The sequence below is a fragment of the Lytechinus pictus genome, chromosome 9 (assembly GCF_037042905.1).
Source record: "Lytechinus pictus isolate F3 Inbred chromosome 9, Lp3.0, whole genome shotgun sequence".
Classification (NCBI taxonomy): domain Eukaryota; kingdom Metazoa; phylum Echinodermata; class Echinoidea; order Temnopleuroida; family Toxopneustidae; genus Lytechinus; species Lytechinus pictus.
In genome coordinates, this window is record NC_087253.1 from 14,117,100 (window position 1) to 14,130,734 (window position 13,635).

Below are 13,635 nucleotides of genomic sequence, written 5' to 3' on the forward strand. Positions count from 1 at the left end.
CCGACGCGAGAGGGCAGTATATCGCTGCCGGGGCCGTGCTCGAGCACAGTGGTAACATAACACCCAAGTCCCTTTGGGAACGCTTTATATGACCTGAGTATTATCATAATGCTTATTATGATAAAATCTCGAGGTGCCATAGTATACAAATATACAATGACACTCGAGGATCTGGCTAAAACTATTCGCATCGAAGGAACATCACATAGTACTATTCTCCCGAGAATAGTACTATGTGATGTTCCTGAGTGCGAATAGTTTTAGCCTGTTCCGAGAATGGGTCATTGTATATTTGTTTTATATCCCTTCCACTCATATATATTCTTCATACGATATTCTTCGTTGATACCCAACTTTTACAGCAAAACGATTTTTAATAAGTCGATGATGGAACAATCGTTGAGAAGTTGAGAAAACAATAAGCCTTGCCGTATTGATCGTCTGTTCAGCGAGCGCACCTGGTTAGTGCAGCTCGCCGAAAGTTTGCCGTGGCATGCAGTAGAGAGTACCGTTGGGCTGAGCAGCGCTCTGCTCGCATCGCACCGCACAGCTCGCGAATCGAGTAGGGGGCGGGGTCAAAAAACGTATAGTTCACTTTTTCCCTAGGGAAAAAAATGGACTATGCGTGACGTCAGCAAGGAAAATGAACTATTTCATGGCAAACGTTTTTCGTAGTAAAACTATTTTTTTTCTCCTTGTGTACACTCTCAATACAACAATCTTAAGTAAGGGATATAATATTGGCTAAGTCCCTAAGTATGCAGGCACAGACATTTGGTTTTCGCAATTCGCATAGTGCATAATGCAAAGTCTGAAGTAGCGAAACTAGCTCAGTCAGTCCGCAAGCCCTGAAAAAGTAGCTTCTTTTATCCAAGTGATATTCATGACTAGAGGGTTTTTGCATAGTTAATGAGCTTGGTGCGAACCAAAACACCTCTTTTTATTCGGCCATTGCTGCTCTAAATATTGACCAAATTTCATGTTTTTGGTATCTTTGTAAAGAAGAAGAATCATTCTTTCAGGTCATGTGTTTGAATTTTTAAAAGAATGTTGTAATATAGGAAAAACTTTTGATCTAAAACATGAAACAAAATATTTTTTTTTCATGCAACAAAAGTTGTTGTTTTCACACTTAATTTCTGTTTGGGCACAAATGAGTTTTAGATCACGATAAAGCTGAAGATCTAAGCTTTAATATACAATGATATCATTTTTATAAGAAGATGTATTTTAGATGGGTCAGCAACCAGCTTTTCATAGGCCAAGTACATTTTGCAGCTCAAAAACAAGAATACTGCGCTCTTATTGGTCTTAGAGACCACACACCCACGCAAATTCCAATGTTCCCCACACTGGGCCTCTGCTAGGTCACACTCACCATGTGGTAATCTCTTCAAATTACCCGCGCCTGTTTGTTTTGAAAACAGTATTCAGCCAATCAGAACTCTGGATTTTATGTTACTCAGAAATTTCAGAAATCTTGTCTTGCATCTTGATGGAAAAAGCTGGCTGCTGACCCATCTAAAAGATGCCACATATCAAGAGTGACATTGTGAGAAAGTATAGAGTTTGAGCTTTCTGATGATATAAATAATGTTGGTGCCTAAAACACAAAATGTTGCACAATTTGCAAGTGAAAACAGAGGAAGAAATTTCTGTTTGATGCATCTTTTCAGGTTAAAAATTCACTTATTTATCAAAATATTTCATTCAAAAGGAATGACCAATATAAAAGAGTAACATTTATTCTTGCCCATGGTACAAAAATAATCAATATTACTCAAGGAAAAAGTGGTCAAATTCTTTGAGAAAGAAAGTCTCACAATTCACGAGATTTTGCAGGGACATGAATTCAGCCACGAGAGGACTTGGATAAATCTTGCTCATTAACACAGGGGCTTGCGGACTGACTGTAGCTTCACTGTATAGTTACAGGGACCGGTGTTAGAGCGTCCACCTCAAAACCGGGAGGTCGGGAGTTCAAACCCCGGCCGCGTCGGACCAAAAGACGTTAAAAGATGGAGTTGCTGCCGTTTGAAGTTTAACGGTTCAAGGGATGGAGCTACGACGATCTGGCGCTGCACCTTGGCTGGGCCAGCCCTCGATCAATTGGGTAAAAATAATTTTCGGATTATTTTTATTTCAGATTTCATTAAAAAAATAGAGGTTTTTACTTTCACTTTTGCCTCGATTTGACATAAACCTATTGATTTGACACAGACAGAAAGTCTGGCATCTCGTCTTCACTCTACGACGCATGGGTCCATGAGTAAATTATCTGTCCGATTGAAGTCTGCCTTACTAGTCCGTAGTTCTGACTTTGGAGTATTTATTCTAGATCGTCATCTTGAACGATGCCTACGGGTTTTGAAATCATTTCGCCGCCCCGGCAGAGTCGAGTGAGATCCGTCAAAAAGACGTTTTTTTCTGCACACTTACTGAGAGGTGATATTTATCATATATGAACATATTAAGGACAACAAATATATCGTGTAGTTTAAAAAAATTGAAATAAACTCATTTTAGGACTTTTTATAAGTAACAAGGAAAAAACATATTTAATTTCAAATATAATTCATATTTTTTTAACATGACATTCGTCTATTCATTATCAAAGTTAGAAATATGTATAAACGATTGTTTTTTTTATGTTTTGAAAAAAATAATCGATTATAATACTTTGTATAATACTCAGCATTAAATAAAATGAAATGTAAAAAAGTTCTGGTGATTGATCTGTAACCACGCCCCAACCCCCTAGTATTAGGAGAGACAGCACCATTGTCATTTATCATATCCAAGTCATGTCGATGATGCAATTCATCTTTTAACCTTCTAGGCTTATTTTTGATATATAGATATAAATATGATGCTGATCAATTTCTCATCGATTGTAATTAAATAATCGATTAGGTTCTCGAGATTTTTTTAATTTTCCACAAGCAATTAATTTTCAAATTATTTATTAATGCGTTGTTTTAAAATCAGGAGATACCGTCTACAAGAAAAAAAATTATGTACATCATAAGACTAGTGTGTTCGGTAATCTCATATATAATGATGGCATGCTATTGGACCCTGTTAGAGAATCATACAGGAGAAAAAAAGTATCTATTCAAACTTTTACAACCCTTCAAATCCCAATTTGTTTTTTCTATATTATCGTGCTGTTTGATTTTAAATGATCAATTAGCAATATGTTTGATCATATTTCCTCATTTCTATCTTAAAAGAGAACAATATACGGAAATTCTGAATGATTATTAATTAAAATACAATGGAATGACACACTTTGCCTTTGAGACATTACTCATTTAGAATCAAATTACACCTTTTAAAAATTATTATTATAACCCCCCACACACAAATGCAAACCTAGCTCCAAGAATACATATATCATTTCCATTAATTTGAATGCAGGATAAAAAAGAGCTCTGTCAATTTAATGCCTTGTTCACGGGTATATAGGTTGTGTGGCGGTGGATCAAACACCGGACTTTCAAACGTCAAATCAGCCGCCTCAGACCACTAGGCCACGGTACATCGGCACTACAAAATACGGTCTTCAAATGTTCTTAAAGTAATAATGTATTTATATTTTTCATATAAATTAAAGGTCAAGTCCATCCCAGAAAATGTTGATTTGAATCAATAGAGAAAAATCAGACAAGCATAATGCTGAAGATTTCATCAAAATCGGATGTAAATGAAGAAAGTTATGACATCTTAAAGTTTCGCTTATTTTTCACAAAATAGTTATATGCACAATAAGTCGCATGCAAAAGAGAGAATCGTTGATGTCCCTCACTCACTATTTCCTTTGTTTTTTTATTATATGAATCATACAATATTTCAATTTTGACAGATTTGACAGATTTGACCAGAAGGACCAACTTGACCGAATAATAAAATGTTGAACAATGGTAATTCGGGAGAAATAAAACTTTGTTTCACAGGAAAATGGGGAGAAAATAAGAATATTTCAAATTTCATTTAATAAAATACAAAAGAAATAGTGAGTGAGTGAGTGATGTCATCGGTCCCCTCATTTGCATACCAACTAGGATGTGCATATAACTGTTTGTGAAATTAAGCGAAGCTTGAAAATGTCATAACTTTCTTAATTTACATCCGATTTTGATGAAATTTTCAGTAATATGCTCGTTGGATTTTTCGTTTAATTCAAATCATCTTTTTGTTTGGGTGGACTTGTCCTTGAAACGCAAAGATAAGTGGAGCCACGACGATCTGGCGCTGCACCTTGGCTGGGCCGGGCCCTCGATCAATTGGGTAAAAATAAATTTCGGATTTCAGATTTTATTTCAAATAATAGAGATTTTTACTTTCACTTTTGCCTCGATTTGACATGGACCTATTGATTTGACACAGACAGAAAGTCTGGAATCTCGTCTTCACTCAATGTAGACGAGACGTATGGTCCATGAATATAGTATCTGTCCGATTGAAGTCTGCGTTCCAAGACTATAGTTCTGACTTTCGAGTGTTATTTCTAGATCGTCATCTTGAACGATGCCTACGGGTTTTGAAATCATTTCGCCGCCCCGGCATAGTCAAATGAGGATCTTGCAAAAAGACTACAATATTTCTTTTTCGAGGCAACATACAAGAAATATAGAAGTAACCCAACCTCTCGTCTACCACCGATACTATAAAACACGGCGTGCCTAGCCCCAATTTACAGGGTGAAATTAACTTAGGAAGGCTTATTTATATTCGATGGGTGGATAGAATCCAGCTGCCATCACGCCAAGGGTTAATAAGATAAGACTTAAGTAAATAAACTAGACAACTTTGAGGTTACGTGTGAATGTCTTTAATGACCATGGCCAAGAGACCAACACTAGATGGCGTGCTTACAATTTGCGGTTGCAACATCGAATCATCATTATTGTCTCGCCTGCATAGCAGAGCGAGACTATAGGCGCCGCTTTTCCGACGGCGGCGGCGGCGGCGGCGGCGGCGGCGGCGACGGCGGCGGCGGCGGCGGCGTCAACATCAAATCTTAACCTAAGGTTAAGTTTTTGAAATGACATCATAACTTAGAAAGTATATGGACCTAGTTCATGAAACTTGGACATAAGGTTAATCAAGTATTACTGAACATCCTGCCAGAGTTTCAGGTCACATGACCAAGGTCAAAGGTCATTTAGGGTCAATGAACTTAGACCATGTTGGGAAAATTATTTTCAAAATCTTAACCGAAGGTTAAGTTTTTGAAATGACATCATAACCTAGAAAGTATATGGACCTAGTTCATGAAACTTGGGCATAAGGTTAATCAAGTATTAGTGAACATCCTGCTCGAGTTTCAGGTCACGTGACCAAGGTCAAAGGTCATTTAGGGTCAATGAACTTTGGTCAAGTTGGGGGTATTTGTTGAATTACTATCATAACTTTGAAAATTTATGGATCTAGTCCATGAAACTTGGACATAAGGTTAATCAAGTATTAGTGTACATCCTGCCTGAGTTTCAGGTCACATGACCAAGGTCAAAGGTCATTTAGGGTCAATGAACTTTGGCCAAGTTGGGGGTATTTGTTGAATTACCATCATAACTTTGAAAATTTATGGATTTAGTTCATGAAACTTGGACATTAGGTTAATCAAGTACCACTGAATATCCTGTGCGAGTTTCAGGTCACATGACCATGGTCAATGGTCATTTAAGGTCAATGAACTTTGGCCGTGTTGGGGGTATATGTTAAATTACCATCCTAGCTCTGAAAGTTTATGGATCTAGTTCATAAAACTTGGACATAAGAGTAATCAAGTATCACTGAACATCCTGTACGAGTTTCAGGTCACATGACCATGGTCAAAGGTCATTGAACTTTGGCCGTGTTGGGGGTATTTGTTGAATTACCATCCTAACTGTGAAAGTTTATGGATCTAGTTCATAAAACTTGGGATATAAGAGTAATCAAGCATCACTGAACATCCCCTGTGAGTTTCAGGTCACAAAACCAAGTCAAAGGTCAGTTAAGGTCAATAAACTAAGGCCATGTTGGGGTAATTGTTGAAGTGCCATCATAACTTTGAAAGTTTATGGATAGAGTGAATGAAATGTGGACATGGGTGTAGTTGACAGTCTTAAGTCTCCGTTCAAATGTCATTTATGGTCAATGAACGTGGTATTATGTCATTATATGAATGATGTTTTTTGTGAATGATTATTTTATAGTAGTTTTCAAAGTTAGCACTGCTGCTATATTAGATTGCGTAATGCAGGCGAGACTGCCAGAGGCGTTCCACTTGTTATACTAATACAACATACTGGCGCTGGAATCTCGTCTTCACTCTATGTAGACGAGACGTATAGCTCCATGAGTAGAGTAATCTGTTCGATTGAAGTCTGCGTATCTAATCTACATTTCTGACTTTAGAGTATCATTTTTAGATCGTCATCTTGAGCGATGCCTATGGGTTTTGAAATCAATTCGCCGCCCCGGCACAATCAAGTGAGAATCTGGCAGAAAGTTTAATCATTTTGAAGTTGCAACATGAAATTAACATAAATTAAATATAAATATATTAATGACAATAAATATATCGTTTAGTTCAACAAAATCAAAATACACTCATTTAAGGACACTTTGAAATTAAACGGAAAAAATATAGTTAAAATATTTATATATATATTTTTATATATATATTTTTTCAGCACAATATTTCTCTTTTGATTATCAAAATTAGAAATATGTATAAATAATTGTTTTGTGTGGTTTTCATATGGAAAATAATCGATTATATTACTTTGTACTACTCAATATTATACAAAAATGAAATGTAAAAAAGGGTCTCTTGATTGATCTGTGACCACGCCACAAGCCCCCTAGTATTAAGAGAGACAGCACCATTGTCAATACTGGCCCATATCCAAGTCATGTCGATGATTTTATTCATTGTTTGACCTTATGGGCTTATTTCTTGAATACATACATATATACACACATAAACATATATATATATATATATATATATATATATATATATATATATATATATATATATATATATATATATATACATACATACATATATTGGCCAAACCGACTTTCTCTCCTGATGAGCTGGTTCGTTGCGGCTGCAATATACAACCAGTTGGTGTAAAGTCCGTCTTTTTCACTTCTGACTCTTTGCTCCTTCTCAGTAACTTAGATTATATCTCATGGATTTCGACATCTCCGTCATTCCATATCTCCACTATCTCAGTCATTCCAGTACTCAGTATCTCCGTAATTTCAGTATTTCGGAATCTCAGTAATTTCAGTATTTTCAGTATCCTCAATCATCTCAGTATTCTCCGTAATATCAGTATTTTCAGTATCTCAGTAAAGTCAGTATTCTCACTCCTCAGTACTTCTGCCTTTCCGACCATGCATTCTGTATTGTAGCTCCATACGACAAAATAACGACAAGCAGAAAGCAAGGCATTTCAGTTGTTAAATCTTTAATGAAAATTCATGCTCATCCCGTCGCAACAGGTTCCAAAGAAAATTGAACAGAATTTCGTGGAATAACTTCTAACTGCCCAAACGTATTGCATGGCTCGTAATTGAGAATGGAGCTCAATTATGCTCCACGAATTAGGAGGGAAATTGTTAGACCCTAAAATTTAATCACCTTTGAAAACAGTTAGAGTCATGAAATAAATCTCTCAACAACAGCAATGGTAATTGTCACGACAATTGATTCTCGGACTGTAAAGAACAATTTAAACCAAATATCTAACCTAATCGTACTGTAAACATCGTTAATTTTCAGCAAACAGTGCTTAAATATATTTTAAAGAGAAATACCTACATAATCGATTACAAACGGTTACTCAATTTCGCTATACAAATTGGATTAAAAATTATTCAACGCTCTTCATCGTTCCTAAACCATGTTGAACATTAAATAAACCTTTTATTTCGTTACAATATACATATATATATATATATATATATATATATATATAATTTTGTCATCGATTGTAATTAAATAATCGATTTGACTCTCGATAATTTTATTTTTATTTTCCACAAGCAAATAATTTTCAAATTATTTATTAATGCGTTGTTTTAAAATCAGGGGATACCGTCTACAAGAAAAAAAAAAGTTGTGTTCATCATAAAACTAGGGTGTTCGGTAATCTCATATATAATGATGACATGCTGTTGGACACTGTTAGAGTAAAATGCAGGGGGAAAAGTATATTTTTCAAACTTCCAACTCTTTAAATTTTCAATTCTTAATGATATGGTTTTTTTTCTTAACATGATTTTTAAAAATATCATTTAGCAATCTGTATGATTATATTTCCTCATTTCTAGTCTAGAAGACCATTAACGAACTGAAAATGATAATCATTTAAAATCCAATCGATTGAAATATCGTTTCTTTTAGAATTGTTCATTTAGTATCAAATGAAATTTTTATTTATTATTAACCCCCCCCACAAATGCACACCAGCTTAAAAAAAATCTGTATAGCCACTAGCGTACCTAACGGGGGGGGGGGGGGCAGGGGGCAGACTGCCCCCCTGACGAGTTACAACTGATCCAGGGGAAGACTTTTTTTTTGCTTGTCAATTTTTTCTATGGTAAGAAATCCTTTTTCATAATTACTTTAAGGAACCTGCAGACATTACAAGCTCTGCTTTTTATGCAGGTTCCTTCATATTTCACTTTATTTACTGCCATTTTCTTTGTATTTTCTATGTATTAATGTATGTCTTGTATTATCTTATTATTTTGTTATCTTGTAAAGTATGATAATAAATTCAATTCAATTCGATTCAATTTTTCGCGGACGAAATATCCTCAAAAAAATGTGCCCCCCTTTTGGAAAATCCTAGGTACCCTAGTATGTATAGCATTACCGTTTATTTGAATGCAGGATTAAAGAGCACAGTCAACATATTGCCTTGCTTGCGGGCATATAGGTGCCGTGGCGGTGGATCAAACACCGTCCGGACTTTCAAACGTCAAATCAGCCACCTTAGACCACTAGGCCACTGTACATAGGCACTCGAAATATTAACATCATAATATTTTAAGAATTATAATAAGTCTAAAAAAGAGAAATTGTTATATAGCTGAATATTATAATGTTTCCTTATTCTAAAAAAAAAAAAAAAAAAAAAAAATCTGATTACATTTTACAAATATATCAAGCATTTGAAATCCCTGATTCCATTGATCTTTTTATTCCATATTGTTTGTTTTCACATATTTATTAGAATTATAATAGGAAATTAGTACTGATTTGGCTATTTCTAAAGAATTTTCCCTGGCGATTTACTTTTGTTTTGGGATGGCCTAACACGTATCTAAGACTTGCCCCTTATTTTTTGTTTAGCTAGTTTTTTTTTTACATTTTTTTTTCTGGAACGGAAACCTTACAGTCTGTTACACGTTTAAAATTTCGCACGCCGACGGATTCGGCACCAATTTCTTCCGCAATTTCCTTTCGGCAGATATCGTTCTTGCGCTATCGTTCATGCACTATTTAACGTATATACGTACACTTAATTCACGGTCGTGTACGTTAACGTTTCACTTGAAACTAACTCGCTAGACCCCCCCCCCCGCCCTATATTGCCAGAGCCGCGCCTGCGCTGCCGAGGGTTCCAAGTATGAACGATATCTGCCGTTAAGGACGATATCAGCCGGTGTAGCGGCGAATCCGGTGCCTGCCAGATACGGTACTAGGCACACAATCCGCCGGCGGATCGTGGTCCAACTCCGGCGGATTCAGTACCAGTTTCTCTTCGGCAGATATTGTTCATGCACGTACAGTATGATGGATATACGTCACGTGGTACGTGGCCGCGCGCGATTACTAGTATCTCAAACTAAATCAGCCCCCCCCCTCCGATATTGGCAGAGCCGTGCAAGCGCTGCCGAGGGTGACGTCATAATGAACACACGCAGTCAATCTGAACCAAATCCGCCAAGGAACCAAATCTGCAAACATCAAACCGCGTCAGACCCCGCGGATATGGTATTTGTCGTTAAGAAAGACATCTGCCGGCGGATACGGTATCCGCCGGTGGAACCAAATACTCCGCTACATCGGCGGATACGGTATCCGCCAGTGGAACCAAACCCGCTGCTACACCCCCACCTTTGAGTCATTTAAGGTCAATGAACTTTGGCCGTGTTGGGGGTCTTTGTTAAATTACCATCCTAACTCTGAAGGTTTATGGATCTAGTTCATAAAACTTGGACATAAGAGTAATCGAGTATCACTCAACATCCTGTACGAGTTTCAGGTCACATGACCATGGTCAAAGGTCATTTATGGTCAACGAACTTTGGCCTTGTCGGGGGTATTTGTTGAATTACCATCCTAACTCTGAAGTTTATAGATCTATTTCATAAAACTTGGGATATAAGTGTAATCAAGTATCACTGAACATCCCCTGTGAGTTTCAGGTCACAAAACCAAGGTCAGTTAAGGTCAGTAAACTTAGGCCATGTTGGGGTAATTGTTGAATTGCCATCATAACTTTGAAAGTTTATGGATAGAGTGAATGAAATGTGGACATGGGTGTAGTTGACAAGTCTTAAGTCACCGTTCAAATGTCATCTATGGTCAATGAACGTGGTATTATGTCATTATATGAATGGTGTTTTTGTGAATGATTATTTTATAGTAGTTTTCAAAGTTAGCACTGCTGCTATATTAAATCGCGTAATGCAGGCGAGACTGCCAGAGGCGCTCCACTTGTTTTCTCCGTCACTACTTGTGTACCCGACGCGAGAGGGCAGTATATCGCTGCCGGGGCCGTGCTCGAGCACAGTGGTAACATAACACCCAAGTCCCTTTGGGAACGCTTTATATGACCTGAGTATTATTATAATGCTTATTATAATAAAACCTCGAGGTGCCATAGTATTGGCTAAGTCTGCAGGCACAAACATTCGGTTTTCGCAATTCGCATAGTGCATAATACAAAGTCTGAAGTAGCGAGACTAGCTACACTATATGGTTACTGGGACCGGTGTGTTAGCTTAGTTGGTAGAGCGACCAACTCAAAACCGGGAGGTCGGGAGTTCAAATCCCGGCCGCGTCAGACCAAAAGACGTTAAAAGATGGAATTGCTGCCGTTTGAAGTTCAACGGTTCAAGGGATGGAGCTACGACTATCTGGCGCTGCACCTTGGCTGGGCCGGGCCCTCGATCAATTGGGTAAAAATAATTTTTCGGATTATTTCTATTTCAGATTTCTTTTTAGATGATAAAGATTTTTACTTTCACTTTTGCCTCGATTTGACATGGACCTATTGATTTGACACAGACAGAAAGTCTGGCATCTCGTCTTCACTCTACGACGCATGGGTCCATGAATAAATTATCTGTCCGATTGAAGTCTGCCTTTCTAGTCCATAGTTCTGACTTAAGAGTATTTATTCTAGATCGTCATCTTGAACGATGCCTACGGGTTTTGAAATCATTTCGCCGCCCCGGCAGAGTCGAGTGAGATCCGTCAAAAAGACGTTTTTTTCTGCACACTTAGTGGGATGATATATATTTATCATATATTAACATATTAAGGACAACAAATATATCGTGTAGTTTAAAAAAAATGAAATAAACTCATTTTAGGACTTTTTATAAGTAACAAGGAAAAAACATTTTTAATTTCAAATAAAATTCATATTTTTTTAACATGACATTCGTCTATTCATTATCAAAGTTAGAAATATGTATAAACGATTGTTTTTTTTTATGTTTAAAAAAAAAATAATCGATTATAATACTTTGTATAATACTCAGCATTAAATGAAATAAAATGTAAAAAAGTTATGGTGATTGATCTGTAACCACGCCCCAACCCCCTAGTATTAGGAGAGACAGCACCATTGTCATTTATCATATCCAAGTCATGTCGATGATTCAATTCATCTTTTAACCTTCTAGGCTTATTTTTGATATATAGATATAAATATTATGCTGATCAATTTCTCATCGATTGTAATTAAATAATCGATTAGGCTCTCAAGATTTTTTTTATTTTCCACAAGCAATTAATTTTCAAATTATTTATTAATGCCTTGTTTTAAAATCAGGAGATACCGTCTACAAGAAAAAAAAATTATGTACATCATAAGACTAGTGTGTTCGGTAATCTCATATATAATGATGACATGCTATTGGACCCTGTTAGAGTAACATGCAGGGGAAAAAAGTATTTCTTTCAAACTTCCAACTCTTTAAATCTTAATCTAATGATATGGGTTTTTTTTCTTAATATTATGATTTTTTTTTAATTATCATTTAGCAATCAGTATGATTATATTTCCTAATTTCTAATCTAAAATACCAATACTGAACTGGAAATGATAATCATATAAAATCCAATCGAATGAAATATCTTTTCTTTGAGACATTGTTCATTAGTCTCAAATTACACTTTTTATTTATTATTATCCCCCCCCCCACAAATGCTCACCTAGCTCTAATAATCTGTTTAGCATTACCATTTATTTGAATGCCAGACAAAAGAGCCCCCCAGTCAACATATTGCCTTGCTTGCGGGCTCATAGGTGCCGTGGTGGTGGATCAAATCCTGGACTTTCAAACGTCGAATAATACGCCATGGCGTAATTTCCTTCGGCAAGAAATTTATCCACATTGTGCCGCACTCGACCCAGGTGAGGTGAATGGGTACCCGGTAGGATTTATTCCTTGAATGCTTTAGCGCCTATATGGCCGCTCAGCTACAGCCGGGGTAATAATATACCAAGTATATTTTCAGCGCCTTGAGCACATAATCAATGTGGATTTGGCGCTTTAGAAATACTCTATATTATTATTATTATAAGGCCACTCGGCCACGATATCTCGGCACTCGAAATATTAATATAATAATGTTCATAAAATAAAAATAAATCTAAAAAAGAGAAACTGTTATATAGCTGAATATTATAATGTTTCCTTATTCTAAAAAGAGATATTGATATCAAGAAAAAAATAGTTGAGTCTTATAATGTTTTCTGATTACATTTTACAAATATATCAATAATTTAAAATCCCTGATTCCACTGTACTTTTTATTCCATATTGTTTGTTTTCACATATTGAATAATAATGGAATTAGTACTGATTTGGCTATTTAAAAAGAATTTTCCCTGGCGATAAACTTTGGTTTTGGGATGGCATAACACAAATTTAAGACTTGCGCTTGATTTTTTGTTTAGTTTGTTTTTTCTTTTACATTTTTTTTTTATTTTTTTTTTCTGGAACGGAAACCTTACAGTATGTTACACGTTTAAAATTTCGCACGCCGACGGATTCGGTACCAATTTCTTCCACAATTTCCCTTCGGCAGATATCGTTCTTGCGCTATCGTTCATGCACGTATTTAACGTATATACGTACACTTAATTCACGGTCGTGTACGTTAACGTTTCACTTGAAACTAACTCGCTAGACCCCCACCCCCATATTGCCAGAGCCGCGCATGCGCTGCCGAGGGTTCCAAGTATGAACGATATCTGCCGTTAAGGACGATATCAGCCGGTGTAGCGGCGAATCCGGTGCCTGCCAGATAAGGTACTAGGCACACAATCCGCCGGCGGATCGTGTTCCAACTCCGGCGGATTCGGTACCAGTTTCTCTTCG